The sequence below is a fragment of the Taudactylus pleione genome, unplaced genomic scaffold, assembly GCF_031769625.1.
Source record: "Taudactylus pleione unplaced genomic scaffold, aTauple2 ptg000093l, whole genome shotgun sequence".
Lineage (NCBI taxonomy): Eukaryota > Metazoa > Chordata > Amphibia > Anura > Myobatrachidae > Taudactylus > Taudactylus pleione.
In genome coordinates, this window is record NW_028284495.1 from 17,718,371 (window position 1) to 17,724,387 (window position 6,017).

Sequence of the window (6,017 nt, forward strand, 5' to 3'; positions counted from 1 at the left end):
AAAGGATGGTGTAACCCTCAAAGTGCGCTCCACAAACAATAAAAATATTCTTCTTCTTTTTTCTGTCTTTGTGAATTGTGTGGGCTGTAGCCGCACTTGCATCCTCAAAGCAGCAGCGACAAGCATGCGTCTGTCTGTTAAAGGGTGGTGTAACCCTCAAAGTGCGCTCCACAAACAATAAAAATATACTTCTTTTTTTTTCTGTCTTTGTGAAATGTGTGGGCTGTAGCCGCACCTGCATCCTTAAAGCAGCAGCGACAAGCGTGCGTCTGTCTGTTAAAGGGTGGTGACACCCTCAAAGTGTGCTATACAAACAATAAAAATATTCTTCTTTTTTTTCTGTCTTTGTGAAATGTGTGGGCTGTAGCCGCACCTGCATCCTTAAAGCAGCAGCGACAAGCGTGCGTCTGTCTGTTAAAGGGTGGTGACACCCTCAAAGTGTGCTACACAAACAATAAAAATATTGTTCTTTTTTTTCTGTCTTTGTGAAATGTGTGGGCTGTAGCCGCACCTGCATCCTTAAAGCAGCAGCGACAAGCGTGCATCTGTCTGTTAAAGGGTGGTGACACCCTCAAAGTGTGCTACACAAACAATAAAAATATTCTTCTTTTTTCTGTCTTTGTGAATTGTGTGGGCTGTAGCCGCACTTGCATCCTCAAAGCAGCAGCGACAAGCATGCGTCTATCTGTTAAAGTGTGTTGACACCCTCAAAGTGTGCTACACAAACAATAAAAATATTGTTCTTCTTTTTTCTGTCTTTGTGAATTGTGTGGGCTGTAGCCGCACTTGCATCCTCAAAGCAGCAGCGACAAGCATGCGTCTGTCTGTTAAAGTGTGTTGACACCCTCAAAGTGTGCTACACAAACAATAAAAATATTCTTGTTCTTTTTTCTGTCTTTGTGAATTGTGTGGGCTGTAGCCGCACTTGCATCCTCAAAGCAGCAGCGACAAGCGTGCGTCTGTCTGTTAAAGGGTGGTGACACCCTCAAAGTGTGCTACACAAACAATAAAAATATTCTTCTTCTTTTTTCTGTCTTTGTGAATTGTGTGGGCTGTAGCCGCACTTGCATCCTCAAAGCAGCAGCGACAAGCGTGCGTCTGTCTGTTAAAGGGTGGTGTAACCCTCAAAGTGCTCCAAAAAATAAAAAACTATTTTTTTAATGTGTTTGTGACTTGTGTGCGATGTAGCCGCATGTGCATCAACATAGTAGCAGCGCCAAGCGTGCGCCTGTGTCATAAGTCAAGGGCTGGTTTGGACATCTGGTCCGGACTGAAGGACGTGCCAACAATTTCTGACAAGTCTACTGTCACTGCATGTGATACTGTCCTCAAAGCAGCAGCGCCAAGCGTGCGTCTGTCTGTTAAAGGGTGGTGACACCCTCAAAGTGTGCTACACAAACAATAAAAATATTCTTCTTTTTTCTCTTTGTGAATTGTGTGGGCTGTAGCCGCACTTGCATCCTCAAAGCAGCAGCGACAAGCATGCGTCTGTCTGTTAAAGGGTGGTATGACCCTCAAAGTGCGCTCCACAAACAATAAAAATATTCTTCTTTTTTTTTCTGTCTTTGTGAATTGTGTGGGCTGTAGCCGCACTTGCATCCTCAAAGCAGCAGCGACAAGCGTGCGTCTGTCTGTTAAAGGATTACATCGGTGACAGCATCCAAGTAGGCATGTCAGACAGTCCGTACCTGTACTGGCAGGAAAAAGAAGCAATTTGGAGGTCCCTGTACAAACTGGCTCTATTTTACCTGAGTTGCCCCCCCTCCAGTGTGTACTCCGAAAGAGTGTTTAGTGCAGCCGGGAACCTTGTCAGCGAAAGGCGTAGGAGGTTGCTTCCACAAAATGTGGAGAAGATGATGTTCATAAAATGAATTATCAACTCTTCCAGGGAGACCAGCCTCCAGAACATACAGAGGGACCTGTGGTTGTGGATTCCAGCGGGGACGAATTAATACTCTGTGAGGATGAGGATGTACACAACACTGAAGAGGGTGAGGAATCGGTGGATGAGGAGGATGAGGACGACATCTTGCCTCCGTAGAGCCAGTTTGTGCAGGGACAGATTAATTGCCAGCTTGTTTTGTGGGGGCCCAAACGAACCAATAATTTCAGCCACAGTCGTGTGGCAGACCCTGGCGCTGAAATGTTTGGTTTGTTAAAGTGTGCATGTCCTGTTTATACAACATAAGGGTGGGTGGGAGGGCCCAAGGACAATTCCATCTTGCACCTCTTTTTTTTCTTTGCATTATGTATAGTTTGGGGCCTAGTTTTTCAAACTGCCATCCTGTCTGCCACTGCAGTGCCACTCCTAGATTGACCACGTGTTTGTGCCGCCCACTCTTAGCATAGTCATCCAGCTACCTCGGTGCAACCTTTTGGACATAAAAACACTATTGTGAGGTGTGAGGTGTTCAGAATAGACTGGAAATGAGTGGAAATTAAGGTTATTGAGGTTAATAATAGCATAGGAGCAGAAAAACCCACAAATTCTGTGATTTTAGCTGTTTTTATGCTTTTTTTCAAAAAAATACAGATCCAAAACACAAAACCCAGAACCCAAAACACGGAAGGGTGGTTTTGGCAAAACCAATCCAGATCCAAAACACGAAGAAAGATCCAGATCCAAAACCAAAACACAAAAAGTGGCCGGTGCACACCCCTAGTTCAAACTGATGTCTGACCCACCCTATCACATACAGCCGGCTACCTATTGGGATTCATAAAATTTGGTGATAATGTTCTTTTGTAAAGTTTTTATAAACAAAGTATTTTTCACACAGTTTAGTGCACACTTTCAGTTGCCTGCAAGTCAGTGCACATTGTACTAAATGAAGGATATTTTATTCTTTGTTTTAGAAAAAAATAAAAAAAAATGTTTTCTTTACACAAGAAAACAAAGTGTGGTGCTTTTTTTTAACTTACCTTGCAATAATGGTACTGTAGCACTTTTAGGATGGCTTTGCAGGTCTCCGGAATGATGACGCCCAAGGACTGAGGTGAGATGAGTGTCCCAAACTTCAGGTCTTCCAGTGACCTTCCTGTAGCCAGGTACCTTAGGGTAGCCACCAGTCTGTTTTCAGCAGGGATTGCCCTCTGCCACCTTGTGTCCTGTCTCTTGATGTGGGGGGTCACCAGATACAGCAATTCTTGGAAGCTGGCATCATCCATGCGCAGGTAGTTCCGATAGTCATTCGGGTTGTTCTCCTTGATCTCCATCAGCAGGGACATGTGAGAGCGGGTATCCCTTTGTAGCAGCCACTCCTTAGTCCAGCATGCTCTCGTCCTTCTTCGCTGGGCCCTCTTCCTAATCTCCCGGACCCCAGCTTCAGCGACCAACACTCTATACTGATAGGGATGCATCAGTACATAATTCAGGAACAGGATAGAATGCAGGTAGGTAGCACACACTTGCAGGTAGAATAAACTTTGTATAAGGCAAGCCAAATACAAAGAGCACAGTAGCAATGTACAGGATTCAGCAGGAATACACCTAGCCTCATCTAGTAGCAGAGCAGAATGTACACAGAGTTTAAAGTTTGCCTGCTTTTTATACTCCCTAGCTAGCCCCTCCCATTGTTATGGCTATTTAAATTTCCCACCAATAGTCAAGCGTCTGTTTTATTTTTTTTTTCAACTCACGATTTGTTATGGCCAATCTCACGATACGTACGATCAGATAGATTGTGAGATCGTAAGACAGATTGGGTGTCTTTTTTCCAAAATCGTGATCATGACGGCAAGGGAGCTCCCGTGAAAGTTCATGAGGAAATTGGCCATAAAATCATATCGTGAGCACATCGGTATATGTGTGGGCACCTTAACACCCTCATCTAAATTGTCTGCTCAAAAATGATGGGAGAAAGATTTAGGCCTCCTTCTTTCCGACAACCAATGGAGTAAAATGTATTCCTCTTCAAACCACATGTCTCATTGCTTAAATCATTCTGAAATGCATGTTAAATTATTAAATAGTTGATATCTAACTCCAACTAGACTTTATATGTTTTGGAGCTTATGCTCTAAATATTGTTGGCACCAATGTGGTGCAGTAGTACATACCTTTCATATTTTTGGGTCCTGTCCTCTCCTTCAAATTTAATGGGTAGAGGTTTTCCAATTAATTACTAAGGTGTTAAACCTTTCTTTAACCCCTTCCCCATCTGTGGCCCTATTACATATGTACCCCGAAATGGTACAACCTTGCCAACAATATGTTATAGGACATATATGCATAGCGTCACGAGCCACCTTGGCCCAACATTGGAAACAACCTCTCCCTCTATTTCCATAGTTTTTCATAAGGTTCATTTCCACTTCCCCATGGAAACATAGTTTCTGCCTTATTCATCCTCTGCTTCCTCTCCTCTTGGGAGGTGGAAGCTGTGGTATAAATATGTGATGGATGGAGAAGGTGCTCAGTACACAGCACACAACTTTAATTCTGACTCTCTTCAATTTAGTTTGAATGAGGTAGGCTCTCCCTAACTTCCTTGGCTCTGTACATTACTGATGTGTCTTGTTCATCGAATCAGCTACTTTTGCTTATGCACTACAAGTTTTTAATGTTGTTTTATGTCTGAATGCAGTCATTTGTGGGATTTATTCCTTTTATTATTATTCTTTTTTTTTTCCTATGCATCCTCAGCTGCATGGTTTTGTATCCCCCCCCTCCATTTTTCTTTCTGTATCCCCTTCCCTATATAAATCTATTAAATAAAAAAATAAAGATGGTATAAAAAGGTTTGACACATCTACCCCTCGATGATATTATAGAAGCTTCTCACTTATCTGTACACTTGTCTTTACAACCTCCTAACAAACATGGCTAGGAGGATACAGTTAATTAGGTAAAAAAAACATTGTGTAATACTTTTCTTAAAACCTTGAAGTTTCCAAAGTACAGTATATACTGTAAATGTTAGTAATTTGCGATAAAAGTAAAAATGCTTAAATAATATTTATTTTAATACAGATTCCTGTGCCCAATGATATAATAACTATTAGGACAATACAAATAAGAGGAGAAAGTAATCAGCATCACAATGTATTTTATCTATTAAGATTCCAGAATAAAAAGATACATACTGTATGTATCCTTATAACCTAAACTTTTTGTGCAATGTAGGGCAAGATGCAAGGCATGACTTACTGTAGATACTCTGCTACAAATAGTGATTCCAAGTCTTTTTTTCAGAACTTAGCATCTTATTCACATCATAACTACATCCAAAGTAACTTATTGTGTCCTTAACCTTAATGACTAGTACAGTACTTTTGTCACAAAGGAATTACTATAAACTAAGCCCTACAATGCATTGTGTAATACATTGCACGGCTCTCATCAGTCCTAAGAATTTTTACTTTTTTTCACCTATGTGGCATCTGTGTCACACACAGCACAGCAGCTGCATGTAATACCAGCATCAGTGTCTGGGTAACCTGTGCATTATACATTTGTTGCAATGGTAATTGAATAAGATGCATATTTTTTGCTACAGTATGTGGGGGGGATACATGATGCAGCTAAGTCTCAAAGTCCATACCACTCCAAAAGGGCCTAATTGGAGTGATTTGAAGATAGGTGTATATGAATACATCTGTAGCATTAATACTTTTACCCACTCATTTTAAATTATGTGCCTGACTTACAAATGCAAGTGAAAAAAAAATTCAGTAGGCAAATAGAACCTCTGACCAATTTACATGATCAAGTAATAGTTAAATAGACTCCACTAATGCTTTCTAAAGTTCAAGGGTCTTATTTAAAGTTTGGAGCAAATGGAGTTAAAAGGTACTTGAACAAACCATATTGTAAAACAAGGAGTTTAAGGACAAATACAACCTGCTCTTGCATCATATAGCATGCTGGAACTGCAATTTAGAGATCAGATAGAACACAGAGCCAGATGCTCTTTCAGCTTGCTCTGAATCAGGGCATTTTCGTTTTCTTTCGAGCTGGCCTCCTGGCCGCTCTTTAAGCTGTGGGTGACCACCCACAGCTTTTGCGAGTGGCCAGG